General features: G+C 44.4%; 1 protein-coding gene across 1 annotated transcript in view; it reads left to right on the top strand.

Annotated features, from left to right (window-relative positions):
- The window catches only part of MYH7B (myosin heavy chain 7B), a 156,298-nt gene that overhangs the window by 104,212 nt on the left and 35,874 nt on the right, over nt 1–16,212 (top strand). The gene's annotated exons all lie outside the window — the stretch shown is intronic.

Raw genomic sequence — 16,212 nt, 5'->3', positions numbered from 1 at the left:
TGGAAAGCCACTTTGGACTGTGCCTCAGGCGTGTGGCTTCCGGGGCGGACATAGACGCCATAAGTCTGGCTCTGTGGCAGGCATGGGGGTGGCACCATCCCCGCAGCAGGCCTGTGTGAGACAACTTGAGAGCATTCGATTAGCAACATCCCTGCCCGATCCCAGCCGAAGGTCCAGCACAGAATCATCCCTGGCTTGGGACTCAGATACTGAGGGCAGCACAGCCTTATTCTCAGTTGCAACACCAGAGACAGCTAATGGCTTGTGAAGGCCTGGACTGCAGAGGTGCCCGGCTACTTGCTTCCTCTACAGAGTTGCTACTTGTGGTATTCTTAAGGGGATGGCCCCCTGCAAACTATAACCTATACTGTTACATGGATTGCTATGTACTGTTCTGTATGTTGCCCACCAGTCCAATAATTGTTTTTTGGTATCTACATGTGATATCCTTATATTTTATGCCTTGGTATTGGGAATTGTAATATGTCCATTTTGCTATAGATAGGGCCTGGGTCCGAACTCCAGTAGTGAGACAGGAACATTATTGTCTTGCAGATGCGCAGCATGGCGCCGGGACCACAGCACCCCATCAGCTTAAACCTCTGTATCTTTATATCAGTTAAACTCCATTATGTTTGGTTGAGCAACATTTTCCATGCTGGACCACAAATTAGGTAATGTTAGTTGTTCTTATGCTTCTGTCATTATTAGATCACAGGTGGGGCTCACAAGTCCCTTAGTGGGGGCACTGACTTGTATACTCTAACTAATAGTATTGGCTTCAATCTCTAAATCTTACAATATAAAGCCAATCTCTAAATCTTACCATATAATCACCTGGAATGTCTGGGGGTTGGGATCGATTTCTAAACGTCACAAAGTGTTGGCACAGTTGCATTGGTATCGTGTTCACATGGCCTTCCCACAGGGAACTCACCCTATTGCACCAGAAGCCTTTAAGCTACAGCGGAAATGGAGGGGGCAGCTCTACCATACCTCCTTTTCTGCCTTTGCCGGGGGGGCCCCCATAAGGATACAGGTGGGGATTCGGTTCTTCGTTCAAGACACTGAAATCGATACACAGGGTTTTTATGTGCTGCAAAGGGGCCTACTTGATGGTGAGCAGGTAGTGTTGGGATGTTTTTATGCACCAAATCAGGAACAAGACATATTCCTTTCCCATCTCTCCACAGTGGTATCAGACTGGGCCCATCTTCTTGGGGTCCTGGGCAGGGATCCTAATGCAGTTCTCGACGTCCCTATGGACTGCTCACTTCCACTCCTCCCGAACACTGCATAGATTCGACAGGCCAGGGCATTGCGACAGTGGGCCTAGGGTTGGGATCTCTTGGACTTGTGGCGCAGTCATAACATTGATTCAAAAGAATATTCCTTTTACTCCCCCACACACATGCTCCACTCCCACCTATTTCGGGTTCTGTGCACCTCCTGCTTGCAACCCTATATAACTCATGCCACATAGTTAGGCAAAACATTGTTAGACCCACTCCGGCCCACTCGGATACCAATGTGGCACCTTCAACCCATGTTACTAGAAGACACAGTATTTCCGGAGACTCTGGCAACTACTATTGATGTATTCTTTTCAGACTGATACTGACATGGTCTCCTCCCTAGTGGTTGAGAGGGAGGCCTTCAAGGTGGTCTTGAGTGAGGCCTCCATTTCTGTACTAGCGGGAGCACGAAGGTAAGTACTGAAAGATCTTACACAACTAGAAAATAATCTGGGTGCTATGGATCAGGCAGCAGCGAACGGTGCCACAAACGTCAATCAATTACAATCAGCTCGAATCCTCCATGTGGAACCCCTTGAGCATCACAGGGTCATTGACTATAGGTCTTACACTCAAATGATACACATGGAAGCAGACAAGCCTGGCACTCTCCTTGCCAAATTAATCAGGCCGCAGCAATTACATACACCTATACTACTAATACACTCCCCACATTTGGGTATAGTGGATACACAAATAAGCATTAATGATGCCTTCCATCAATATTATGCCGACCTATATGCCACTCCTCCGCTTGTTGAACTGGCCACCATGCACTCACTCCTACACTGTCACACATTTCCTCAAGTAGCAGTTGCAGAGAGGGAAGCGCTGATGGCCCCGATTGAGTCAGCGGAGATCCGGGAGTGCTCAAGGAGCTGGCACGTAACAAAACCCCTGGATCTGATGGACTGCCCAAGGAGTTTTACTCCACATTCGCCACTCGTCTGCTCCCCCATCTTGAGAAACTATATAATAGGTCGCTGGAAGAGGGAATACTTACTGCTACAACTCGGGAAGCGGTAGTGTCCTTAAACCTAATAGACCCCTTGTAGAGATGTCCTCCTATAGACCCCTGTCTATTTTAAATACAGAGTATAGGCTCCTCAGTAAGATATTGGCGCACTGCCTCCTTCCACTCCTTCTGTGACTCCTGCTCACAGATCAAAGTGGCTTTGTTCAACGCCATGGTATGTCGTTGAACATTCGAAGGCTGTTCCATCTGATGAATGAGACGAATCACCACTATCCTCATGCCATTCGTATGTCCTTACATATGCAGCAAGCATTTGATACTCCTAGCTGGGATTATAGGTTAGCAACTTTGGAAGCCTATGGAATATCCCCAAAATATATACGGTGGGTGAAGCTCCTTTATTCGGATCCCACTGCTAGAGATAAGACTGGTGTACATATCTCTGTCTCCTACCAAATGTGTATTGTGGAACTTCACAGGACTATCCCTGCTTTTATTTGTATTAGCAATGGAGTCCCTCACACACCACATTTGCCGTAGTGCAAAGGAATAAGGGATTGTGCTAGGTCCCACCAGTCACTCTTGTTCGTTATATGAGGATGATATGATCCTATATTATAGGGATTTGCAGGAAGATACGGTGCGAGCAGCACAGATATCATCTCAATTTGCAGTCCTCTCTGGGTTCCAAATTAATCCTGATAAATCCCACATATACTCCTTTGGGGACACCCACCCAAAACTATTGATCCGATTTGGATCCATGACCATTGCAACAGCAACGGTGTCTTTCCGATATCTCGGTATCCAGGTATACCGTGATCACACAGACTTATTAGATGGCAACCTAATGCGGGTGATTACAACACTTTGGTCTCAAATAGATTTTTGGACCACTCTACCCCTTTCTGTGTCAGGCAGGGTGGCATTAGCAAAAGTATAGTATTACCTTGTGCTCCATATTACTTTGTTAATTTGCCACTTATGGTACTGACTCGGGTATTTCAGTTACTAAATTCTCTGCTGATTTGATAGGGGGGGGGGAGGCTGACGCCGAGTCAGTTTAGCGAAGCTGCTGTTGCCTCCCGAAATGGGAGGTCTCGGGGCTCCAGATTTTAAAGCTTATTGTATAGCTGGACAGTTGCAGTGGTTATCCTACTGGTTGGCTGGCCATAATCTGGGAGAAATAAATTGCACGGCTGCAAAGCTGAGGAGAGTCTTCCTACACCGAATGCTGTGCCCGAGCCCCCCTAAGATACCTACAGGTGCTACCTTGCAGTTGCTTATTCCTCTAGCATACTGGAAACTGTTGATGCGATATACGGCCTCATCGGTCCCATATTCACCAAATGTGCCACTTTGTGGGTTTCCCACCACCTAGGGGACTATTACTGCTGCCATGCTCCATGTCTTTGTACAACAAGGAGTCCGCTGCTTGGGAAGCTTGTTTGAAGATGGCATGCTAATGCCACATTCGGACCTTGTGCAGGCTCATGGACTGCCTGAGACCCTTTTTTGACCCTTGGTAAAATACTAGCCTATGTGCGCAGATGGCTCAGAACCGGGAACACAAACTTCTTCAGGCTCTTCATACAATGGGACACAATAGACATCTTGTCCGATGGCTGTATCGGGGACTCTGTGCACATCTCAATACATCATTAGATTTGCTTAATAAAAAATGGGCTGCTGACATTGGACGGGACACCACACCTAAGGAATGGACTTTCCTACTTCAATATGCTAAAAATGTTTCCTGCAGTTCTAGATTTACACTGATACAATTTTTTCTCTTTCATTGTGCATATTTTACACCACACAGACTTAACACAATAATACTCTTGGCATCGGCTCATTGTACTCCGTGTCATACCCCGATTCTGACCTCCTCCTCCTCACAGTATTGGTCTGAAATAGGACCCTCATTAACAAATATCAGAGACAAAGCTATGGGTCTAAGACCCGATCGTTTTCTATTAGGTTTATACCCTAGACCACGAGGCTTTAAAGTGACTTCACACTTTGTGGACCTTTCTATGCTGTTAGCGAAGTGGCAGTAAGCAAGGCGTTGGAAATCACCCCAGGCTCCACCCATTATCTCCTGGAGAGAGGAGGTACAGCATTGGGGTCAAACTGAGAGCCTGGCACTCCACCACAAAGAATACACAGGGCTATGACAGACACCGATATCATTGGAATGGGATGCATTGTTGGAGACATTTAGAGCACAAACCAAGACTGAGGGGTCGAAACACTGAAATCAGCTGTGCCTTTAGCGATACTCTCTAGGCATGTGGGATGGTCTAGATCCCCAGCTCGTTATATTTATAGATTTGGGAATTTCCCACCCTTACCTTTCCCTCTTACCCCCTCCCCACGCCAGCAAGTTTCTTACTAAGAACATAGCCTCATATAGTCCTTAACTTATATACATGCACTGGCCCCCACTTTGCTTACTTTACTGTGGATTAAATTGGACTTGCTACCTACATTGGTTTAGTTATCGATCCAATTGGCAGAAGTTAGTTGGGAGGGTGGGAGGATATAGGTTGGCTTAAAGGAATTCGGTCAATGTTGGATTGTACTGATGTTGGTCAGAACCTTTTTACTGTACAAATAATCTGAACTGGATTTTTTCCCTACTATTATATACACAAACGTACCTGTCTAATATAATTGTAATGGAATTCTCATAAAAAAAATACAATAAAGTTTATGTTAAAAAAAAACAGGGTGTTTACCACAAAAAGTGGCACTGGGATTTTTTCTCCTGCCAAGGAGGGAGAGTCATTAACACAATTCTGGAGATATCTGACACAGTTGTTGACATATAGGAGGAAGAGTATTGGGGCAAGGACACACCCTTGTTGCACAACTTGGTTGCCTGGGATGGGCTCAGTCAATTCCCCACTCTAACTACTAAGATCGACAAACGCCACAATGTTTTCACCCTTGGCTAGGTCCACTCTCCTCCATTTAACAAGGAGAAAATGGAAGGCCTGGTCAACGGAACGGCACTAGGCGTGTGCCTAAAGCCAGCCTGCAGGTTTGAGAGGATAAGGTTTTCTTCACACCAATCTAAAAGTTTCTCCAAAACCTGTTTGCAAAAAACCTTTTGCAAGTTGACTGTAGGTTTCATTGGGTGGTAGCTAGAGGGGATACTGGGTTCCCCTTTTTGAAGATTGGCACAATCTGAACACCCTTCCAGGACAGAGGGATGGTCTCCTTTAGAAACAACATTTATCTAGGGTACACAGACAGCTAGATCAGTTTTGAAAAGGTCAGCAGGGATCTTATCGAGCCCCTGCATCTTCCTTTGATCAAAGGAGGCTACTGCACAGGCAGTTTCCTTCAGGGAAGAACACTAACAACAGCAGATTGTGATTCTGTCTGCTAACAGCTGCCATCCCTAGCGGCAGCAGCTTTTTCTATTTTTCGAGATGTTCAAAAAACACATTTCCAAAGTGGTCTTGAGGTGTTGAATACAAATTTCCAAAGTGGGTGACCCAGTCACATGGTAGAATTGAAGGTCCTGCCAGTTTACCTGTTTTCCCGTTATTTAAACTAACTAATGACCACAACTTCTTCTGGTCATTGGTTACTGTGTCCTCCAGGAGTTCCTGACAGATACCATTTTCCCAGTTTGCTCCGGACTTCTTTAGGGTGCCCCAGTAGGTTGCCCTATTTTTTGGATGTCCTGAATGACTACCTTTCTTAGTGCTTCTAGCTGCTTCGCCTTGGTGATTTTACAATGTCTATTGAACCATCCCTTTGGGTTGATTGGTTTAGGGTGCTCCAAAGCTTCCTTTGTAAAGGTATCCATTAGCTTTTAGAAGGCTACATTGTGCTCTGTCAGAATTAATGAATTGTCCCCCCAGTTTGCTTACATATTTTCTATGTAGGTGACAAGGTCTGTGTATAGGTCCATAAATACCTTTGGTGAGCAGCTCACTGTTCCCCACTTGACATTCCTCCTATTTGTTACTTCTTACTCGTGCTGACAACCATCAACTTCAGTGGTGGGAGGCAATGACACTGGATGCTGCAAATTTAGTATTAGGGGTTTGTGGTCACTCTCGGCTCACTTTACCACTGACATGTCTCCCACTTTGCTCCATAATTTCACATCCAGAAAGATGTAATCAATGGTTCTGTAGTATGACCATCTTCTGAATGTGGAAGCGCATAATTAGTCTAAAGGTGACCGGACATTGCAAATATGCAGCCTGTGAGATAAAGTGAGTTTCACCATTTGGAGGGCCACCCTAGATAGATTTCTTCTTATAGGGGCTGTAAGATCAGGAATCCCCAATATGAAGTCCTCCATGCTGGACAAATCTTGGGCTTGACCACTAGGTTTGAAAGAAAGATTGAAGTCCCTGGCCACAAGAATGTGGTGTGATTCGGAATGAGCCACCAAAATTCAGTCCAGTATTTGTAGGATTTGAGACTCTCACTTGTGACTTCTGCTCCTGTTGTAAATGTTAATAACCAGAATAGGTTTTGTTTCTAATCCAGAGAAAATAAGCTCTTGGACATATGGGGAACCTGTTTCAAGTATAAAAGTGTAGTACAATAAGATGGTTCATACAAATGTGAGCAACCCCCTAGATGGGCACTCAGCAGCAGATTTATTTACAGGCACGCTATAGCGTTTATAACGTACCCTGTGAACTTGATCAATCCCCCAAGTCTTGTGAAACAGGCAGATATCATGGCCATCAATAAACCTGCCCCAATCAGGATTGTCTAGTTTTCTTTTAATGCCTGTGATATTGCAACACAGCAGGACTATCTGTGAAAATGGGCAACTAGGTGGTTAGGCAATATTGCCTACAACATCTATCTGAGGGCATTCTGATGTTTCAGTGATTGGTAATGCTCTGATGGAGCTATAATCACCCAGTATGCCAATGTTCGTAATAGGGGATTTAGAGCCTGATTTAGATTTTGGTCGAAGGGTTACTCCGTCACAACGGTGATGGATATTCCATTCGCTGAAATCGAAATCCCATTATTTCCTATGGGGTTTAGGTTTTGACGGACAGGACATCTGTCACCATTGTTAAGGGGTAACCCCTTCACTGAAATCTAAATCAGGCCCTTAGTCTTGCAAGTTGAAACTGTTGAGTTTTCTAAACATGACGGTTAACTTAGCACACTGCCCTCTAGTAATAGTGGCTTATTCTCTATGTGTGCAAGCAGGATTAGTTTTAGTAAAAAGTCATTCGACCTGAGCAAGGGCGGAAAGAGATTCCTGCTGTAGCAAGTGGATTCTAGTGTTCAGCATTCCCTCTACTGCTATAATCATAGTTAGGTATTCTCTAGAATTAGGGTACAAGCGTACATCCATTCCTTAAATGGCAACAACAAAAAGTCAACAGGAGAGGAGAGATATTAGATCTTGGCACTTCCCATTGCAAGCGATTGGCTAATAAGTTGTGCACATTATTGGAGTGCCTGGAATTTAGAACAATGTATTCACCTGCGAGGGACTTTAATACCTCTACCCAGCCCGCCCTCCTAACTGAAATGTGGTGGGCATCCGAATATATGTCAAGCCAGTATGCGAGTAGAGCCCATGTAAGACCTTGTTCTCCACTTCATCCTTTGCAAGGTGGGGCACATTTGATAGCACAGCCACGTAGGGGGCGGCATCCAGTTGTTGATTTGGAACAAGAAAACTGACCCTCGCCTGTGCAGACCTGCACCCCTCCCTTACCAACACATCCCCCTTACTCCTCCTGCTGAGGTCAAAGGTTGTGACTTCTTCTTTTCCCCCCTGCACACACATAGATACAATGGGTTGGTGTGTTAGAGTAAGTTCTTGCTGGCTCACCCAAAGTAAACACTGACCGGTAAGTATTTTCCTTAGAAGGTTGGGTCATGATACAGTGTGCAATCACCTAGCACCTCGGTGCTGGAGGAGTATTGATCTTCCATAACTGTGTTTCTATAACAAGCTCCTAAATGGGTTCTAATTTGTCCATTGCAGCTAAAATAGGATTGTTGCACAGGTTTTTTTAATTCTTCATGCAGTTTATCCATTTCCCCAACTTTGGTGAGCTCGGGCGCCTTAGGCGCTGCATCGCACAACATTTTAGATTTGGTGCCCTGATCAGTTCTCTTCCTTTTACCCACTACACTCTTTGTTACTCCCTTTACTACTCCACTACGTAGGTGTGGCTTTGGTTGTGGACCTGCGCTTCTTGCTCTGTTGCATCCTTTGATGTTTCTGTGCAACCTTCCGAGCTTGAACTAGCAGCAATAGATCCTGCAGCTGTACTGGTTCCGATATTCCCAAGAGAGACCCAGGAACACAAGGGGAGCAGAAAGGTGGTGGATTGGAGAGTGATAAGTGGCGTTCTTCTAGCACAATTTCCTTGCTAATTACGCCAACAGCTCTCTGCAGAAAACCATTAAGGGTAGAGTAAGGTGGCGGTTTTGGGCCACTCTCTTGTGCCTGCTGTTTCCACATCATAGAACACACAGGTAAAGATATGGGCCACTAGATTAAAAAAGGTGAAGATAACCAGTCACAGTAGACAAGAATTTGGGTGGGGGGGTTTACCCAGCCTAGCCTCTGTCAGGCGATGATGGGTGTTGTCAGGAGTGAGCGCAGCGCATTATAGCACTCCTCCCCCTGCAAGGTAGATGGCGCCTCCTGGCACGTGGGATTCTAGAACCTGGAGTCCCCAACAAGCGCAATAAAAGACATGGTGCCCTGCATTGCAGGCTTGAGCGTGGTGCTTTAAAGCGCCCAGAGGAGACAAACACTCCTCCCTCTGCAAGGTAACTGCCACCTCCTGGCGCATGGGCTTCTGGGACCTGGAGTCCCCACAATATCATATCTCTTTGCTTATGATTACCGGATATAGTTGTTGTGGAGAGCTAACAATCTGAATCACTGTTGACATTGTGGTTTCAAATTATGCAACAGTAAAACCAAAGCAGTACAATTGAGAATTATTGTCATTCATGTTCAGATGAGGAGAAAAATCACATTGCTGAGAAATCACACACATCATTATTCTTGATCCTACCATGGGCACAGCAAACATACACCCTCTCAGCAACACAGCAGAGAAGTAGGAGGGAAGGAGGATAGATATGAGGGAAGAAAAAGAGAGTGAGGTGTAGATTCCCCAATCTACAAACAGCCAGCTAAATATGTTAAAATGAATGCTTCACTCATTTGATAGACATGATAACTTTATAAGGGAAGCATCCTCGTTGATTCAAATAAATCTCTAAGCCAAATAAAAAGTTATAGCCTCCCCTAATATTTTTTGTCCATTAATCAGAGTTTTCACTCCAGAATAAAGGCAGAAATGGAAGCTATAGATATATGCATGTTGACTTATAATATCCAATATTTTGCTTTCATGGTTTCATGAAATTGTTCAATGCAATGTTAGAATCTAAGACAACGTCGGGTTGCCATCCACAAATTTCTCACAGATTCAACAAACACAGATATCTTTTATCATTCTTGGGCCTCTTAGGTGTGATGCTGGTGACCAGAGTTCTAGCGTCATTTATTTCTATGTATGTAATACATTTCTAAAGTGTAATTTAACCCAGGGACTACATGTCCTGGTGCTATGATTATGGTCACAGACACAGGCCATTACACTTCTGCAAAAAATATGGATCAGTCTGGAGGTGGTGCTGAAGCTAAAAAACAGTGGTTCCATAGAAGTATTCCATAGGTAGTCTATCAAAAGGTTAAACATAAATGATAAGAACCCCTTTCAGAGGGCCACGGGGCACTTAGTGACTACTTGGCTTACAGTGGTGGTTGGAGCCTTTTAACCCTGATGTCCTAGGGCTGACGTACAATGGATCATGCTCAACTGGGCCAAGCACCCCTTCCGTATTTGACTCTCAGTGGTAGCTGTGATCGAGCAATCAAGGCTGGGAGAGGGTGGGGGGTTCAGGGAATGTGGTTACAGGTCAGTGAAAATAACTCATAACTCAAAGTGCAAACAGTACGAACAATACATCAGTGTCCAGCCAAATACCTGCTTTTAAAAGAAAAAGTTGTATTTTATTTCTAACACTACACAGGCAAAGTAATATCACATTCACAAGATATAACACAATCACCATGAGGTCAAGGCTGTAGTGGTTGTCAGGCAAATCCCTATCCCACCCTGCTTTGTATCATGTGTGCGGGGTTATTCCCCACTCAGGGGTGTTCAGGGAATGGTCACTATTAGGCCGTAAGCAAGAGTTCCCCTTTGACGCTTCAGGACTTTAGTCAAAAGTATCTATGGTGCAGCAGCATTATTAGCAGCGAGCCCCCTGGGGCCCGATTGGCCCAATTCATGTTTTATCTGCTCTCGCAGCATAGAAGAGTTCAGCAGTGCAGCTGGTGCCTTCAGCATCTACCCATAGGTCCCGCTTAGTCTGGAGAAGTTGGGCTGTGTGCAGCCTATGCTGCAGCACCCAGTGGCACAGGCTCACTCTTCTGAGCGGCGCTGCCAAAGGTCTCTCAGCTTTTGGAGCAGATCCCAACTCACAAAGACAAGTTGGATTTTACCCTACAGGTGGGTGGGGGTTAGAAATCCTTTCTTCAGCTCCCAACTAGGACCAGCGAGGGTGCAACATTGTCCAATGCACCTCCGGCAGTCCACAGTGGTGAGTTGGGGCAGCTCCCTCGCAGTGTAGGTCCTGCTGCCAATCGTACGGTCCTAGCCTCAGTCTTTCTTTTGGAAACATTGGTACCAACACCCCCTCATGGCATACGGGGCTGCTGCAGTACTTTGTAATACAGGTGCAGGCTTCTGCAGCACAAGTGCCCCGGCCTAGCCAGTAACAAGTCTTGACACTCCATGAGGTAACTTTAGCAGTGGCCCCTTCTGGCATATGGAGTCATCGCAGCACGGAGGTACAGGCTTAGCAAAATCCACACATCACTCAATACTTGGCTCGGTCTACAGCAGCCCTCTCCTGGCATACGGAGATCACAGAAAGGAATACTGCACATGGGCTGCAGCCCAATTGGCGTACACCTTGCACAAGGTGTCCTCACAGTAGGGCTCTCCACTGGACTTTGCTCTCTCCAATGCTCTTCTCTTTTTCACAGTGGCACACGTCTTGGCAAGCAGGGAAACGTTGGTGTTCCACACTTCAGGGAAGGTGATCTTTGTTTCCCTGGGTGTTGTCTCCTCATCCAGCAGGGATACTAGCCCTCAGTCCTGGTCACAGGCAGAAAAGTCTTGCAGAAATTCCCCTTCTCACTTGGCTTGTCTTTTTGGGGACTCAACCTCCTTTTCTTATTGTCCTTCTCCAGACACCAAATGTGATTTAGGGTCTGAGTCTTTAAGGTTTTATGTTGGGTTATGAAGAGGACACTTCTCCTTTTCTTTTCTTTTTTCCTCATGAAAGATGTCTTTCACAGCAGGCAAGTCTCCAAAGCTGATTGTCTCACAACACAATTCATGGGAGTGACCAGAGTTCACACCTCAACGCAAATCATAGCAGTATGTGCATCAAAATGTTAATCCCAGACCCCCAACCCTACACTTTATGACTCCCTTATCAGCCCATCGCCCTTGCTGAGATGTGTCCTGACCCCTTCCTTGTGATTTATCACTGAATCAAAGAGCAGTCTTTGGAAGTGTAAAGGAAATTTCTTCTTTTTCCCTCTACTGTATGTCCCACCTAGCCCACAGGAGCTCAGCAATACACAAATCAGTCTGGAAGGATTCCTCTCTGCCTCAGGGCTTCACCAGATAGGCCTGGGCTTCCCAAAATGGAACCCAGGGTCCTCCATGTTATGTACCACTGCAGGAACACTTACTCAGTGTACAATCACATCACACGTTTAGTCCAGCACTGTTACCCCATGCATTGTACATTTACATGTAATGTAATGTAAGATGGATTTGTAAAGCGCTACTTGTCTCTGGTGAGGGTATCTAGGCACTAAGTTGGAGGAGTGTAGGTGTATGGTGAAACTGAGCCTGCTTACATGCAGTCTTGATGTTCCCGCAAGAAGACTTCTTGAATAGCCATGTCTTCACTTTCTTGCGGAACTCAAAGTCAGGAGGAGGCCCTGATATGTTGGGGGAGGTAGTTCTAGGGTTTTGCAGCTTGGTGGTAGAGTGATTAACTTCCTGTTCTGTTTCTGTGCATGTGGGGTTTGTTGTGGGAGTGAGAGTAATGGTGAACAAAGTTGTCTAGTGGGTTGGTGAAAGTGAAGCAGGTGATTGAAGTATGCGGGTCCTGTACTGTGTAGTGACTTGAATGATTGTGTGATAAGTTTGAATAGGCAGCGCTTCTGGACAGGGATCCAGTAGAGCTCTCTGAGGAGTGATCCACTGTTGGTGCCACGCTGGAGGTCAAGGACGAGTCTGGCGATGGTGTTTTGTATTGTTTGAATCTGTGAAGGAGACAGACAACGGTACAGTTGGGCACTCAGGGTAGTGGCACATGTCTTTACCATGCAGAAGGCTTTTCTGTCCCCAAGTAAATATTTAATTTACAGCATTATTTATGGATGAGAAAACGTATCTGAAGAAATATGTGAGGGGCATACTGTTATGTTAAATCAACTCACATTGTATTGATTTTTCAATAAAACAATTTTTTTTTGTGATAATAGTGCAGATAACACAGCTCTTTGAAACATAAATTATCTACACTTGAACAGCTGGTTCATAGTGAAACAAAGAGCTGCACACAATGTTATAATTTCTGAAACTATAAATCCTTATGGTGCTTCAGTGCTTTGTTACCTTTACTCCATTGTCCTACCCCCCATTGCCTTTACCCTACAGCCTTTAGGCCACAGGCAAGTACAGCACAGGTAATGACATATTATGGGCTTTTACCTTTTACATTCATCCTTTACCACATAGGTAGATATATAGATTTTTTAGGATAGCATACTTTTTGTTATTTTAACAAAAAGGAGTTTAGATGCCGCTAAAGGTAAAGGGAAATAAGGGTGATTTTAAGTTTAAGGGTGAGTGGGGATAAAGGAAGTTAAGAGAATTTAGGGTTTTGGAGTGGGTGGAGATAAAGGGAGGTAAGGGTGATTTTAGGGTTGGGGTGTGCAAAGGTAAAAGTGGGGTAATTAGATATAGAAAAAAGGGTTTGGAGGTGTTAGCCAGTCAAACAAAAAAGTGTTTTTTGAGGTCATATGATGATGTGTGTGTGTGTGTGTGTATGTATATATATATCTGAAAAACAAATCCCTTTCAGGGTTAGAGTGACGCATAAATTATGCAAAAAAGAAGAGAGAATTCTGGGTAGTTCCCAAGTTTAGGAGGAGAGCAGCTCTAGTAAGGAGCACTCTGCAACACCAGCGACACTCTAGATTTGCTCATCTCAAATGTCTGTTTATCTAGCAAAGTTTTTAAGCATTTGATCAGCACAGTGCTATCCAGGACGAGCTAGATAGTGACAAAGTCTTTTGCCATTTGTACAGCAAAGTCTTTAAGCATAGGTTTGACACAGTGCCAACCTTGCCGAGCTGTAAAATGACAAAATCCATTTACCACTCCAGGCACAGTATTACAGCTTTGGACTGGTAAAGTACCGTCCAAGCCAACCTGGAATGAGTAAAAGCAACCCCGACACGTGTTTCGCTCTCATTAGAGCTCATCAGAGAGGTTTAGCTTTGTCCATACACAAGGGAGCACCCAGTATAAGTCAAAACAAATCCCTTTCAGAGTTAGAGTGATGCATAAATTATGCAAAAAAGAAGAGAGAACTCTGGGTAGTTCCCAAGTTTAGATGGAGAGCAGCTCTAGTAAGGACCACTCTGCAACACCAGCGACACTCTAGATTTGCTCATCTCAAATGTCTGTTTATCTAGCAAAGTTTTATATATATATGTATATATATATATATATATACATACACACACACACACACATCTACTCACTGAAAAATACAACAGTTACAGTGACATTATAGTTAGGTTGACGTTTTACCCATACAAAACCATAGAAATTCAGCAGTTATAATTATAGTTATACTTATGTTAAGAAACTATGGGGCATATTTACAAGCCCTTTGTGCCTCCTTCTGTTGCCCTTGCATTATTTGTTTTCTTACACTAAGGAGGCGTTGAGGAAGCCCCCACCATAATTAATTAGCTAAGACAATCAAAAATAATGACCCTGGGGTTTTAGGTCTAGACGAAATTGATAGCCATGATAATAAGGGAGCCAGCAAAATAAGATCCTCAAGTATGGCAAAAGTTATGACGTGTAATAAACTACTTTTTAATTCATTACATGTTATGGAGTCTTAAAATGTTTCAAGCCAAACTTCTAAAACCCTCCAAATGTTGGAAATGTGATAAAGAATTTGGAACATTAACTGATGTAAATTTTCTTTGCAAAACTAATACTATTTTTGGAGCTTGTTATGGGATATAATATGTCATTTTATTTCTGTAAAGAAGGGCCTCTTTTAGCATGTTCATCCCCACATTTTGGAACTGATGCTGTTGGTTTTTCGACTCTGAGATTGCACAGAGGCCTGCCAACCAGAACTCAGTGCCAGTGTTCTGACCCTGTGCAAACTATATGTCGATACACCCGATTGGCAAGGCCTGACTTATTTATAAGCTCCTAGTATACCAGGGTAACCAGGGCCTGTAAGGCAGAATGTCCACTCAGGGCTGCAGCACTGGTTTGTACTACCCTTCATGTGACAAGACACAAAATGGCTTCCAGCATGCCACTGCAGATTGGAAGGATAGTGTTCTTGCTGTCTATTAGACTTTTCCATTCAAACTAATAGCAAAGCCACACTGTCCCTTAACACTATATGTAAGTCTCCCCTAAGGAAGGCCTAGAGAGCCATATGACAGGGATCTACATTTTTTAAGTGAGGCATATCTACTTTGAAAACGCCTCAACTGCAACACTTCCAAATTGTTGCTTTGGGTAAAATTGGTAGCCCCATTGGCTAACACTTGGTTACTGGGTGGCATCCCCACAAAAATAATTTTTCACTGGGACTACCTGGGTCATGTGAGGTATCAAATTAATTGTGAATGAGATCTCATGCTCAGATCGAAATGAATGTCACTATTAATAGTTGGCCACCTTTAGAAAAGTGACCATTCGGTGCTCTGCTCATCTAGCAGCCTCACAAAAGCACACATATACAGACAGCTTTCTGACCTCATGGGGAGATGTGTGAACGACTCTCCGGCACAAGGACAAAGGCAGTGTCACAGCAGCGTGGTATTAACTCCTCTGTCAGGATGTCCACTCAGGGGATTAGCCCTTGGGCTCGCTTCAAAGGGGAAGCTGCCTCTGATGGGCCTCCTGGCCCAACGCTCCTGCGCAGGATGCCTTTTGTCCCTGCATACAGTATGGAAACAGGGCAAGAGGTGGAAAACTCACTCAGAATGGTTCCACTGGGGCGTGTCCCCAGGTAGCCACACCTCTAGGGTGGGCTTCCATGCTTCTCACGATCAAGGAAGAGTCGTGCCATCTTGAAGGGAGTTGCCAGACTGACTTTTCCAAACTATCAGTTTCCAAAGTTTTTGTTGACCAATGCTTGCTTGTGGTTGGTGCTAAATGTATTTATTCCTTTAAAAATCTATATCTCTGGAACCCTCTGGTGGATTTTGATGATCAAGGTCTCTATAGATACATAAAATCTGGTTTCTGTTGTGTCGAGTGACTTTCTCATTCTGTTGTTTGGTGTTGTTAAATGCTTTATACATTGTTCCTTTGCTAAGCCTTACTGCTTGCAGCCACAGCTACCCAGGATTGACCTTAAGGTTGAGTAAATGTACCAGACTAGACCCAAGATGATATTTGTGAGTGTACTGCATGGTAGGCATATTCAGCCATACTATATATTACACTCCGAATCCTCACAATTTCTATAAAACACGAAAAATTTTATTCACATTGATTCATAAATCTAGCCGTTGGCCATCAGATTATTTGATATGCTTAT

Source organism: Pleurodeles waltl, chromosome 7 (assembly GCF_031143425.1).
Source record: "Pleurodeles waltl isolate 20211129_DDA chromosome 7, aPleWal1.hap1.20221129, whole genome shotgun sequence".
Classification (NCBI taxonomy): Eukaryota; Metazoa; Chordata; class Amphibia; order Caudata; family Salamandridae; genus Pleurodeles; species Pleurodeles waltl.
The sequence above is the reverse complement of the archived record's forward strand: the minus strand, read 5'-3'. Positions and strand labels throughout refer to the sequence as shown.